Raw genomic sequence first — 15,537 nt, 5'->3', positions numbered from 1 at the left:
TTTTAAGGCCCTTGCACCATTTTTGCGTCACTTTTAACATGGCTATGTAACTCAAAGAAACAAAGTCTAAATTTGCCAAGCACACATGGGGGCGTATTTACAAGGACTTTGCACCACGGGGAAATGTCTTAAATTAAAATGTGGAAAATAACATCAAAGTGACTCAAAGGCCTTGTAAATATGCCTCAAGCAGCCTATGAAACTCTAGCAGTACATATCAAGAAACCTAATTGATTTCAAAAAACGTTTTTAAACACATCAAGTAAATCACTTATTTACCCACATTCATGGGGAAGTGACTTAAAATGTCCTAACACACATGAAAGCGTATTTTTAAGGCCCTTCCACCACATTTGCGTCACTTTTAACATGGCTATGAAACTCAAAGAAACTAAATCTATTTGTAAAACACTTGACACAAAGCAACATTTTAAATACACAACTTTCTTCATAAATTTATCCCTAAAGCATACTATTCTCTATCTAAATTAAATGAATCTTTTCTCACCTTAGCAAATACTTTTTGAGTTTCAAAACAGTCTCAGACACACACCAATTTTTCTTTAGCAGAGCAAAGGGTATGCACTCCAGAGGCTGCAACCAACAATGGCACAGAAATGCTGTAATTCATCACACATATCTCTCATGTCACCCAATCAAAACTCTTCCCTCACTTTTTTCAAATCAACACCCTTCCCCCCTCTGCCCTTTCTGCCTTTTTTCCATAGCAACCACCTCCTGAAAGACCTCTCATGTTTACAAGTTCACACAACAATGTTTCAATTGAACTCTGAACTCTCAGTACACCTGCGTATCCAGTGCAATCTTTCATAAAATGATTTTTTCTTGACCATTCAAATTACATCTTTCAAAGAACTCATCCATGCACCCTAACTTTCTGTTTTCAGCAATCAAAATCCACCAATCACTGCTACTGATTCATTAGCACAGAAACTCCACAGTTTTTTTCATTACATACTCCTACTGTTTCAACTGCCATTTCATTACCACACTTCATCTGACTGCAGCAGAACCTCCTCTCACCATGTTTTCTGTCTGGATTGTTGGACATAGTTACATCCACTGGGCTCAAAGGTATGCTGATAACAGAAATTTACACAACCTCAATTTACAAAATGTGGAAATCAACTGGATTGGCCACAGAGGATTAAGATGTCACCAATTTATACCATTGGTGAAAACCTTTTTGCATTTACCAAAATCTGACCTGTTAATTGTGCACTGTGGAGGAAATGACTTGGGCACTTTGACTGGGGTAGGTCTGGAAATGCTTTTAAAGGACACCTTTGAGCAATTGATATTTCCTCAAACAGCCTTGGTATATTCAAATATATGCCAAAGACAGAAATGGAGGTGGTCAAACGAATTTTGTCCACAAATTGAGAAATCGAGGAAGCATGTAAATAAGTCTGTTTCAGCTTACATGAGAGACAATGGAATGGGCTCCATCTACAACAATAACTTGCGTTACTACATGCAAGATATCTACAGAGAAGATGGAGTTCACTTCTCAGATGAGGGGAACAGAGTTTTCATCCTTAATTTAAGACTATGTATTGGTACCTACTTATAAGTACCTAAATCTACCACAGACCCAAAAGCTCTTCTCAGAGCTACCCTAACTATGATCACTATAAACAAATTTTAAATGTAACTTTTTTTTTTACTAATTTTCACAATTTACGCTTTCCGGACCGCTACCCGGTACGCGCACCGGACGCTAACCGCGCGAAAATTTGAAAAAAAATGGGGTTTTTTCGCACATATGGGCCTCCTCAGCCACCCTCAGAAAACCTAGGGGGTCAGGATACGTCTACCATGCCCCCTTCTACCCATTCTGAACATTATTTGCCCCCCATCTTGTATTTCAATTCTACCGAAACACAAAATGGAGGACTCCCGTAACGCTGCCGGTTCGCGTACCGGGGCGCGCACCGGGAAGCGCTCGCTTAAAAAAGGTGGGAAAGTAATTCACAGAAAAACCACTGGAGACACTTTCACCAAATATAGATTAGCTCATACTACATACCAATCCCTACCATTTTCACAAATTTGATTGGAATTCCATTTAGCCATTTAGCCTGTAGACCTCTCTAAATACCCTGAGGTAAATTACTTCACAAAACACATCTGAAGTGTTGGAATTGACAACCAATTAAAATGTTACTTTCATTTTCTACTTTTTTTACCTGACATTTGATTGGTTATGTACCTGAATATATATAAAGAAAGAGAGAGAAACACAGCCATTTTGACTACTACTTCCTGAAGTACATTGCAAGAGCATTTTCACTGACAACTTAAACTTTTTTTAAAAGGTAAGATGTTATTTTGAAAACTGAAGTATATTGTGCACTTTAAGTTAATATGGAAAACTTTTTCTGATAGTTATATACTATCCCTCTGTAATAGTTATAGATTTAGATAGACTTCTCTGTTATAGTTATGGATGGATTTAGGCTTGTCTTGTATAATTATGAATTTACTTAGGTTTCATCACATACACTTTTTTATATTTCTACTTCCAGTCTGATACCATACACTGCCCAAAGATAAATTCACTGTTAAAAACGACCTATCTAAAATTAATCCCAACAGTGCCCTATCTCTACTGATATATATATTTTTTATGCAAATTTCAGGCAAAATGGAAGGAGAACAAAAAGTGTCATTTGAAATTGTCCTTGCAGAGACCAATCAAGAAAACATTGAACCAAATGACATTGAATTCATGGATGAATCACGGGACCATGAACTACTACAATGTGTACAATCTGTAGATTTCCTCCTTCAAAATGAGGACATTTCAGACACTCAAATGTTGCAAGTTATGTTCACTGAAAATGACGACATTTCGGACAGTCAAATGTTAGACGTACTATTACATTTTGAAAAACAATCACAAAAATAAATTTATATTGCTACTCAAATAAAAAAAATAAAAAAAAACAACAAAACGGACAATCAATAAACATACAATATTTGAAAAGTCTATCATTCTTTTTTCCTCATAGTACGCTTCCCGGACCGCTTCCCGGTGCGCGTACCGGGCGCTCCCCACGCAAAAAAAACGATATTTTTTTTTTTTTGCCCCGCGGGGCCCTTTTAAAGCCTCCACATCAAACCTAGGGGGTCAGGGAGGATCTACTATGCCCCCTTATGGTCATTTCCCCCTTTGTTTTGGCCTCCTCTTGTCTCTCGATCCTACCGAGAGACAAGATGGCGGCCGCTCCGGACTGTTTAGAATGTTGACAGACACCGGAGAGCCAATCAGCTTCGCTTCGCGAAGTTCCGTTACGCGTCAGGTACGCGAACCGGGGCGCTAACCGGAGCGCTGTTACAGATATATATATTTTTTTGAACGTTAATTTATCAAAATCCACTGGAGCACATATATTGAGACCTAGCAAAGGCACATCGGGCAAACAATATCTACAATTTTGCCAAGTTTCGTGGAAATCCATTCAGCCGTTCGAGCTAAAAGTGAGTCCAACCGCCCTATGGAAAAATTAATGGGAAAAACGCGTTTTGGGACCCCCCTTTTTTCTCGGCCCCCCCTTGACAAAACCCCCCCAAATTTTCAGGGTCTGCTCAGAAACGAAATGTGCCATTTTCCTGAAAATTTCAGCCAATTCCGTCCTCAAACGCCAAAGTTAATTGCCATAGAATTTTCAAAAATCCCATAGAGAAAAAATCCTAACTATATATACCTACTGGCGACCGCCAGTAGGTAATATATATATATATATATATATATATATATATATATATATATATATTACCTACTGGCGGTCGCCAGTAGGTATATATAGTTAGGATTTTTTCTCTATGGGTTTTTTGAAAATTCTATGTCTAATAACTTTGGCGTTTGTGGACGGAATTGGCTGAAATTTTCAGGAAAATGGCACATTTTGTTTCTGAGCAGCCCTTGAAAATTTGGGGGGGGTTCGTCCAGTGGGGGCCGAGAAAAAAGGGGGTCCCAAAACGTGTTTTTAACATTGAGTTTTCCATAGGGCGGTTGGCCTCACTTTTAGCCCGAACGGCTGAATGGATTTGCACGAAACTTGGCAAAATTGTAGGGACTGGTAGCCCGATGTGCCTTTTGTAGGTCTCAATATATGTGCTCCAGTGGATTTTGAGAAATTAACGTTTAAAAAAAGATATATATCTGTAACAGCGGACCGGGCAGCGGCCCAGGACGCGTACTTTTCGCGCAACGGAGCTTTGTGAAGCGAAGCTGATTGGTTCTCTGGCGTCTGTCAACATTCCAAACAGTCCGTAGCGGCCGCCATCTTGTCTCTCGGTAGGATCGAGAGACAAGAGGAGGCCAAAGCGAAGGGGCAAATGACCATAAGGGGGAATAGTAGATCCTCGCTGACCCCCTAGGTTTGATGTGGAGGTTTTAAAAGGGCCCCGCGGGGCAAAAAAAAATAATAATAATAATAATCGAACGGCTGAATGGATTTGCACGAAACTTGGCAAAATTGTAGGGACTGGTAGCCCGATGTGCCTTTGCTAGGTCTCAATATATGTGCTCCAGTGGATTTTGAGAAATTAACGTTCAAAAAAAGATATATATCTGTAACAGCGCTCCGCCTCGCGTAACGGAGGTTTGCGAAGCGGATTGGTCATTCTGTCACTGGGCTATAGTTGGGCTACATCTGGCTGATATTTGGGCTACATTTGTTTTTTTGTGTGTCTGGCGGCCATCTTTGGGCTTCATTGGGCTACATTGGGCTTCATTGGGCTACATTGGGCTACATTTGGGCTCCAACATATATATAGGCCAATGTAGCCCAATATATATTTTTCAAAGTTAATTTTCGTAAAAACCACTGGAGCATATATCTTGAGACATAGCAAAGGCACATCGGGCTACCAGTCCCTACAATTTTGCCAAGTTTCGTGCAAATCCATTCAGCCGTTCGAGCTAAAAGTGAGTCCAACCGCCCTATGGAAATGAAGGAAATGAATGGGTAATTTGTAATTAGCAAATAGCTAATCGCAAACTAGGAATGGTAAAGAATCGCTATTTATTCCTTAAAGTTCGCTATTTAGGAAATGCAAAAAACTTTGATGATACATATGGCGGTTCATCTCTAACAAGATAAGAAGCATAGGGATACATTTATGATGACTGGCGCATCACCAGGGATGTGTTAGTCATTCTGTGCCGCTGTTCCGTCACCTATGGTGTGCTGCATTTACAATGCGGCGCATCATGGGGCAAAAACAGCACAGATGCGTGATGTATCTGTGCCGTAAAGGTGGCGCATTGCTAGAGTTGTATCGCAAGTGTGATGAAGCACCAGCAAGGGTCGGGGGTGCCCCTGTCGCAGGGTTTCTGTTCTCACACAGAACTGTGGACAGAGGATTGGAACCTCGGCGAATTAGGGTGTCCCAAAACTCACGTTAGTAATCAAAAACTCCTTAGCAAGCTAGGTACAGTGTCACATTGGATATAACAAACTCTCAATGTTTAGACAATCCAGAATATGAACTTATAGTACCTCAGGATACGTGGAACTCATGAACAGTCGGTCGTTATATATTTCTTAGAAACCAGAACATGGAGTTAAGAAGAACACATGTGTATTTGAAATGTTTATTTACTAATGCCGTCTTCTGAGGCGTAGTATCTTAGATTATACAAGTACACATATTATCAGTAGCAAAATTACCAGCATAGTCAGTAGTACATAAAAAGCGAATGGTGACAGTATGTTAACATGCTGTAAATGAATAAGAGTTAGCAACACTTATAAGCAGCCGCGGGCCGTGGAGGGAGTTACGGTGAGGCAGGGAGGCGGGGAGGGGGAGAAGCAGGGTGGAGAATACAAGTACACATATTATCAGTAGCAAAATTACCAGCATAGTTACTAGTACATAAAAAGCGAATGGTGACAGTATGTTAACATGCTGTAAATGAATAAGAGTTAGCAACACTTATAAGCAGCCGCGGGCCGTGGAGGGAGTTACGGTGGGGCAGGGAGGCGGGGAGGGGGAGGGGCAAGGTAGAGAGGGCTCCACCCTGCATTTGAGATGTCATCAGTGATGTCATCAGTGATGTCATCAGTGATGTCACTGACCATGTCATGAATGATGTAATATGTGACATCATCAGCAGTGGATTGCGGGTGCGCGATATATAGTTAGTACAACTAACTATATATGGAATTTCAATGGTTTTGTGTGAGTAAAATAAGGTTTTTTAAATGCTAATTCCTAACTATATATGGTCTATAACCTATGGTTTTTTCAGTGAATATATATATTATATATATATATATATGGTCTATAACCTATGGTTTTTTCAGTGAATATATATATATATATTCACTGAAAAAACCATAGGTTATAGACCATATATAGTTAGGAATTAGCATTTAAAAAACCTTATTTTACTCACACAAAACCATTGAAATTCCATATATAGTTAGTTGTACTAACTATATATCGCGCACCCGCAATCCACTGCTGATGATGTCACATATTACATCATTCATGACATGGTCAGTGACATCACTGATGACATCACTGATGACATCTCAAATGACATCACTGATGACATCACTGATGACAACATCCAGTGACTGTATGTTTCTGTAAAGTTAAAATATGTCTTACATATTGAAGAATGAGTGGATGTATAAATGTCTGGATGAAGGATTTAGTAGGTGCATGACTGACTGTATGAGTGAGTGGTTAAATGTGTCTCACTGAGTGCATGGGTTAGTGACTAAACTGTCTCAATTTGTGCATCATTATGTCTGTTGTTCTATAAACTGCTGCATGTGTTGATCATTAGCTATATGATTAACTATATGCGTTATTGATTGGTTGCCTACGTATTTGTATGGGAGACTGAGAGTGTGTATGGGTGGCTGGGAGGTGTATGACTCTGTGCATAGATGTGTGAGCAGTTGATTCACTAGATGTATGGGTTCAAAAGTGCATGTGGAAACAGCTGTATGGGCGGTTGACTGTGTGCATGAGTGTATTGCTGAGTGAATGGATATCTCAGTGCTACATGTAAAAGTAAGTACATATGTAAAACACAGTACATGTGAGAGTTGACATATATAAATAACTGTGCATAAGAGCCAGTGAATGTGTGAGTGGCTGTATGGATCATTGTGAACTTGTATCAGGGATTGTATAAGAGAGTAAATATGTGTTAGTATATGTTTCAATAAGTAAGGTGTGTATAACTGTATAGTTGAGAAAATGGATGTGTGATTGATTCTTTGCATAACTGACTAGGTGTGTGTGTAACTCTATGGATGAGTGACAGTCTGTGAGTGTCTGTTTACACTTACTGTATCTAAGGTTATATTAGAGTCTGAAGAGCTTCATCGTATTATCACATGAATGATGTCATCAGTGATGTCATCAGTAATGTCAAATGAGATGTCATCAGTGATGTCATCAGTGATGTCATTTGAGATGTCATCAGTGATGTCATCAGTGATGTCATTTGAGATGTCATCAGTGATGTCATCAGTGATGTCACTGACCATGTCATGAATGATGTAATATGTGACATCATCAGCAGTGGATTGCGGGTGCGCGATATATAGTTAGTACAACTAACTATATATGGAATTTCAATGGTTTTGTGTGAGTAAAATAAGGTTTTTTAAATGCTAATTCCTAACTATATATGGTCTATAACCTATGGTTTTTTCAGTGAATTTTCAAGGTTTTGTAAATGCTAATTCCTAACTATATATGGTCTATAACCTATGGTTTTTTCAGTGAATTTCATTGGTTTTTTAAAAGCTAATATCTACAGCTGTAAAATGTATTCTTCTTTAAATCCAAAAATATATTTTATATGTTTATTAATAAAAAATTTTAAATATTTTTTTTGTTTCGCTCCCGGTCCGCTAACCGGGAAGCTTCCCGTTAGCTCAATTCGATTCCGCGATCCGGTCCGCGAACCGGTAACAAATCAACATAGTGACGGTATCGCGTTGCCGCGTAATGCGTCTTATGACGTACTGCGTTAGCGCACCCGGAAGTGCCCCGGGGCGCGGACCGAGGCGCGAAACGCAACTCCCCGGAAGCGATCCGCGGCACGAAAGCGCGACGTATCGCGTTGCCGCAAAATGCGTCTTGTGACGTATCGCGTTAGCGCACCCGGAAGTGTCCCGGGGCGCGGACCGAGGCGCGAAGCGCAGCGAACCGGAAGCTAACCGGGGAGCGTTCCGCAGCGCGTAACATGAGCGTGAGAGGTCATGTGACTTGTTAATAAAACTTTTCATTGGTTCATTTCACTTTTAGTTTCATAATTATGGAAGGCTAGGTCATGTGACCTAAAAATAACACTTTTCATTGGTTAAGAAGTATTGTTTTTTCCAAATGATGAAAACCACTCCTTCTTTCCTCACTCTGACTTTCATTATTGTGAGAGGAAGACCTATTTTGCTTCTTGGAAGACCTATTTTGATTGTATGAAAATGGCTTCACTGATTGCTTCAGCTGGTGCACCCCCACCACCACCTCCACCTCCTCATGGGAAGAGAGGACCACCTCCCCAGGTGGTTACCAACACTGAGGAGGAAGATGAAGAGATGGATGAGGAGGGAGAACAACCACAATTCCTGGAAGAGTTGCCCCGGGTTTCAAGAAAGAAACCCAGTTTCATCTGGCAGTTTTTTTCCATCCCTCGTGGCCAAAAAAAGGTCAATGCCAGGTACGCAACATGCCTCATATGCAAGGAACAATTGTCCAGAGGGACGGACAAAAAATTACAGCTATGGTAATCATACCATGCATAGGCACATGATGAGGAAACATCCCCTAAATTACAGCCGGGCGGAATTAAGGGATATGATGGACAATCCTCGACCAACTCCTGTGGCGAGACCAACAACATCGGTTTCTTTATCACCAGAGGAGGCACGGGAAACTGTGCCAAATATCCAACCAAATTTTGGGAATATGATACATTTATGTATGCGCTGTCGTGCATTATTAGCTTGTGGCAACATGAGCATCAATGCACTGAACCTGGCGTATGAACACCATGATTGCCCTAACCGCCCCCAGTAATTTTTTTTTGCTCCTGTTGAGCCCTTTTCAACGCCTGTTTTTTGTTGTTTCCCCCCCCCCCCAAAAAAACCAAAAAAAATATAAAATCGTTCAAAAAATACAAAAAAACCAAAAAATGTTCAAAAAATACAAAAAAAATATAAAACAACAAAAATATAAAAAAAAAGTTCTTTTCAGAACTACCTTCCCTTTCCCCAAAAATTGCTACAATGTTTAGCACTCTGGCAAGCTCTCTTTCTTTTGGTTCGCTCCTGGGTTAGCTTCCCGGTACGCGGACCGGGAGCTAACCAAAAAATTTTTTTTTTTTTAAAAAAAGTGTAAGTATAAGGAAAGTAAACAGAGAGTGATGTTTCAAGAAAGACAGCTATAGGGAGTAAAGAAGAGATACTGTTTAATAGATCTATTTACCAAAGAACAGACAGAAGAGGGTATAATTGTGAAAAACAAAATAGATAACGAAGTGAAAGAAAAACAAGCATTGGCATAGCCAATAGGTATCGACTTTGGGACCTTCTAAGTATTTAGTTATGCAGCATAATATCCTTGGTGCAGCAACATCAACTGTTGCATGGCTAAACACGTATAAGGTCCCAAAGGCGAGACCTATTGTCTATGCCAATGCTTGTTTCTTAAGTAGAATTGCAATACGTCTGGCTCTTCCATGTGAAAAGATCTTATCTTGTGCTCTAAAGATTGCTAAAGTCTCGACAGAGAACAGGCTAGATTGTAAGTAGGGTAAATTGCGCTTGGTGATCTGTTTGAGGGAGCGTCTGCTTTGCCTGGTGTCTTTGGAGAGCAATTTTGATTGTTATACTGGACAATATAGCCCTAATGTAAATAACATAGGGGCATATTATCAACATAGGCAATAAAAGTTTTGCAGCTTTTATCGGCAGAAATGTGTCGCTAAAGCTGCTTTTGCGGCAGAAAACTGCCGCTAAAGCCGCTTTTGCACCAGTTTTCTGCCAATAAAAAGAGCAATAATTTTATTGGCTGCATTCATAATATGCCCCTTAGTGTGCTTCAACTACACAGAGAAAGCATTATGAACAAATAGTGATACAGTGATCAGTCAAAGACACTAAGAGTAATAGAGACGGAGTGAGTGAACAAGAGTGAGGAACTATGAGAAGAGAGGGACTGAGAAAAAGAGTGGAAGGAGTTGAGTAAGTAGGTAATAGAGAAAGGAATGAGGGAAGTAGCAAAGGCAGGAAACTGAGGATTAAAGAAATGAAGCAGTGGAACTAATAGTAGTTCAATGTGATAGAAATGTAACGAAAAGAGTACAAAATATTTACCTTATAATTGTCGTTAAATTCCTCATTTTTTATTTTTATACTTTCAATCTGTGAAAGAGAGAACAAACATTTGAAAAATATAAAAACATGTATTAAAAAATTACAAAAGACAAGGGCAAAGATTGAAGGACAAACAGTTTTTCAATAACTTTGACACTTACAGAAGCTACACAGTCCTAAAGATATACATTTTAAACTAACAGTATCTTGATGCAGATGAAGTGAGGCCTATCTTAAAACATGGTGCATCTTTTGCATTGCTGTTGTCTCAGAAAAGTGTCGCAAGACACTAAAATTTAAAATAATTGCTTTAGGATGCCAATAAGATGTCTACTATCCAGAGTTTTGTTTCAGGTGAGGCCTACTCAGGGTTGCAGATGAAATTTCGAGTTGTTGAAGAGAATAGAGGACATAATACATGTGAAGGTCTACCAATGAAGTGAGTCATGTCCACTGCAATCTTCAACAAAGTCCAAACCTCCTATGTTTCCCTGGACAGACCTAAACTTGATCTGCACAATGTGATTCGTAATGATAGGAAACACAGGTGATGTAATTGAAATACATGCAATTTATTTTGCTCATTTCACAATCACATCACTTGTGTTTCCTTTGCTTAGGTATCTCATTGTGCAGATGTAGTCTAGCATATGAAAGAATACGCAGAAGTGCAGCACTGCATGCAACAACTTTGACACTTACAGAAGCCTCACCTTCTCCATGCCTCCTACACAGTTCTACATATACATCATAAATGCAAACAGTACAGAATTAATTATACATGTTAAATGGTTTATTTTTGCTGTTCTCAGAATGTATCAAAATTCACTAAAAACAGTGACTTGAAGGTATTCATCATGTAACAGCGGGGAAAAAAAAACACAATCAAAATGATTGTGTTTAAAAAACCCATACAACATCAGAAATCAAAAATCAGAACTCCTTAAAGTTAACTTACTTTCCATGACGTCCAAGGATGTCCTATGAATAGCTTACACTCTTTTGTGCTGTTATTACTTTCAGCCCGCCACTTTCTGAAAGAAAATCTCCATCGTTTTTAAAAACATGTTACATACAATAAATGACTTCTTGCTCTCTACCACAAGATTCCACAAGGCCAAATCTTGTCAGAGCCATGTATAACTCTTGGATTTCTTGTTAGCCAATCCCATCATTTGGCATTTCCGCAACTTTCAGAATTAAAATGTTGAAGATCATTTTCACAATCCTGGAATAGTAATATCTTCCCCTTCTTGCTCAGTCATGTTCTACATTTCCTATGACACTGATACTGCTTAATATGAAGCAGACTTACACTACCTCTATGACTACAACAATTATTTAATTCTCTACATCACTTTTAATCACAAAGCAATGTAAAACAGTAGACAGCATTGCAGACTTACATTCCCTCTACTCCATGTTTTGATTGGCTGCTTCAATTAGCTTATAAAAAGAAACAGTTTTTCTGAACTCATTCAAAGTGCACATATATCTCCATGATGTCCAGTCCTATGATTAGAAGTTATGTCTCTGAACTACACTTATCCTCAAGGCCAAATTGTGTAGGAGCCATTAGAACTTCTTGAAATTCCAGAGCACATCCCGAGATTATTTCCCTAAAATGTTGGTTTTAAAAACACCAGGTAAGAGTTTTTAAGGTCATACGGCAATTTTTTTTTGAAAATTAAAACAGAATCATTGCAGAATGACCAGCCATTTCTAGACTTTAAATAAGCTGTGTAATGTCCTGATGATATTGAAGGGCCGTCATGATATATAATTGCTGTAGTTACAAAAGTCCTTCCTGATATTGACAACTGCGAAGCTACAAATTTTTTTATTAAAGTTGTCAATTTTGTTCCATCAGGCCTACATCGTTGGAACATTAAAATGACATACTGGCCATATGTTCGTATAAATAATGTGGACATCATTTCAGATTTACATTGGCTACACTCCATGTTGTGATTAGCAGCTTTTACTAGCTTATTAAAGGAGACTGATTTACTGTCTGGCAAAGTTAAATATATAAATCTTTCTGAGTCTACACTAGTAGTACTTGATATCATACAGTTCTCGCAGTCATGCTGCCATTGATAAGAAAGCCCAAACAGCTGATCTACATCTACACCTTCAGCATGTAATACATCAAGCATATACATTAAAAACTCCTGACAATCTTGCTGAATATTTTGAGAGAATTGTGTTTGGCCTGAACATCTGTCTAACAGATTTCGAATTTCAGACACACTTTCTATGTTTCTTCTATCAGTGGTACATTTCTCTAACACAGAATTTAACAAACCGCAAAATCTTTGATCAGAATTGACCACAATCTCTTCTTTTACATTTTTTAGAGAAAACAAAACATTAATTACTACATTAGCATAGCAGTTGACACCAGAACTGTTTTCAAACTGAAAACCAACAACATCTTCAACAGAATCCTTTTTGTTTCTGCTTGTAATTTTAGGTTCATTCACTTTTTGTCTTTTTGCTATAACCTCCCCAGTATTGTTCTCATTTCTTCGTTTCCGGCCTACCAGACGTTTCTCAAACAAAGGAAACTGAGGCAAATGTGGCGCATACTCTCTTCTTAACCTATTGTATTCCTTAACACAATCTAGATCTGCACAAATGTTTGTGACATCACACTCAATCAAGTACAATCCCGATAAAGTTCTAACTCGTGACAATGCCACATATGCCATACCCTCCTTGAACACAGAACTGCCAATATTCACCAATGCACTGTCTACACTTAAACCTTGCGATTTATGGATTGTCACCGCATATGCCAAGCAAACAGGAAACTGCTTACGGCGAACATATAAGTCTTTTACAAGCAAAAATCTAGCAGAACAACGAGCAATTAGCTGTACTTCCTCAATGCCATCAAATTTAATTTTTAAAAATTCAATTCCATCTCTATTTCTGTATTTCACAAAATCAACAACATTACCCATTGATCCATTTACCAGACCTCTTTCAACATGTAAATTCCTTCTTAAAATTATACGGCAGTTCAAGCACACATTCAGAGTCTTTTCAAAACCTGCAGTTTTAGATATACTCTTCTCTAATGAATCCAATTTTGTTTTCAGATTCTCAGACAAAATAATTGTTGATCCCATATGCTCTACTCTATCAATAGCTTCCAGTTTCACAATCTCTTGCTTTTCTAAATGCAACATTTTGTTGTTAAATTTGGCACATTCTGCAAGAGTTGGCATCAAACATATTCCAGATTTCTTTTCAGTAATTTTCTGAAAAATATTCTCAGGCACAACATCTTGTTCTGGATATAAATTTGACAGTAATCGTGCATGTAAAGCTTCTTTCCCATGCTCGGTCACTTTTCCAATTCTAACATCTTGTAGAATAGTCTTGTAAACTTCATCCTTCGCCTGACGCATATTTTCATGCAGTTCAGCATAATTGAAGTTTAACCATATATTGACGTTGCCAATGCTGCCTAGGCACTTCCTGGTATCTTCATGCGTGAGCATTTTGAACACAGGTTGCCCTTTCACTGGTGTCAGCTGCAAAAGATCTCCGAAAACAATGATGTGTTTGCCACCAAATAACACATCATACTCTGTTTTGAGAACTTCTTGCATCCTCAAATGCACAAAGGCAAGCATGACATTGGAAACCATGCTTACTTCGTCAATGATAAGAAGTTTCATTTTCCTCAAGATTCTTGAAACTTCAAAACAAGCATCTCCAGATAGCTTGTGATATTCTAATTTGTTGTCATGCTCCACTGGCAGCATCAGTAAACGATGTAAAGTAATCCCTTTAATATTATGTGCTGCCAGTCCAGTTGGAGCAGTGACAACACAAGACAGCGATGACTCTGTCTTTTCCTGCAAATAGCATGAAATTGCTTTAATGAGGAAACTTTTTCCAGTTCCCGCTTCTCCACTCACGTACAGTCGGACAGGCTTCAACGACGTACATGAGCACTCTTTCTTATCATGACTTAATCCATGATCAATTTGCATGGTAACTTCGTCATATATTTTCCTCTGCTCAACGTTGAGTTGCCTTTCCAACTCTTCTAAGTTAACCGCATCCTCTTGAGCATGTGCCATGGCTCTTTCCACTTCATTCATAGCAGTGGCAGCTTCATTTTCGATAACAGGTCCTCCTAGTGGATCCTGACTCAATGAAGCAGAACTCTGACTGTCCTGAGAACTGTCTCTGGCAATCTCGGCTGCAATTGTTGCTTCCTGCTCAATTTCCGCATTCAACATTTCTACATATTTGGGAAAAGCAGGACATTCTATGGTCTCCTTGGCGGCATTGAAAGAGTCTTCGTAACAGAGAAAATCTCCAAGCAGTTCCTCTTCTGCACGCCAAGGCTTGAAAAGTTGCAAAAGTGCTAAATAGAAAAACTCCTTTTTTTCAGGAGATTCGCCACTCAATTTTCGATGGTTTACCAAGTGGCATTTTCTTTGCTTGACCAGACATCCCTCACTTCCTATTACAGCATACACTCCTTTCTCAGTATCTTCTTTGATGTTCCTCTTGAATATGTAATTTTGCAGAACCTCATACAGACAAACATTCTCGAGGTGACTGCTTCGATTTGGATAATATGTATCCAACATGTTGGTCTTCAAAATGTCGGTACTGTTTGGCTCCTTTTCCGCCAAATACTCAATTTCCCGCACAGGTTTGAGAACTCGATTACGCGTTGCAGCAAGACCAAGACTCGCCCAAACGATACTCCTGGACTTGGCATAGAGACTTGCTGAAGACAACCGGTCAGAACATTCGTACGCTCCGATTTCTCGATGCGACAACATCTTCAGACTGAAACTGTACAACTTCTTGCTGAGGCTCTTTTCATGGGAAATGTCCTCCCACATATCCTTCAATTCTGTCTTCTCTTTTTTGGTGATGTAAGACGTCACATACCGCGCCACAGCCATACAGTTATCAGCCACAAACTGTATATCCATGTTAGCATTCCACATGGACAAAATCACCGGGTTGTAGTCGTTGATGTACTTGGACTCTTCGTTCCTCTTCAAATTGTAAGTGTTTTTAGGTGATTTCTTCATGACATTGTGTCGCAACGAAGACATCAAACTGTTTACTCTTCCTTTAGAAATCACCGGTCGTGGAAAGCCGAAACGACATTTAGTGT

Source organism: Lissotriton helveticus, chromosome 8, assembly GCF_964261635.1.
Source record: "Lissotriton helveticus chromosome 8, aLisHel1.1, whole genome shotgun sequence".
Lineage (NCBI taxonomy): Eukaryota > Metazoa > Chordata > Amphibia > Caudata > Salamandridae > Lissotriton > Lissotriton helveticus.
This window is presented reverse-complemented; position numbering follows the sequence as displayed.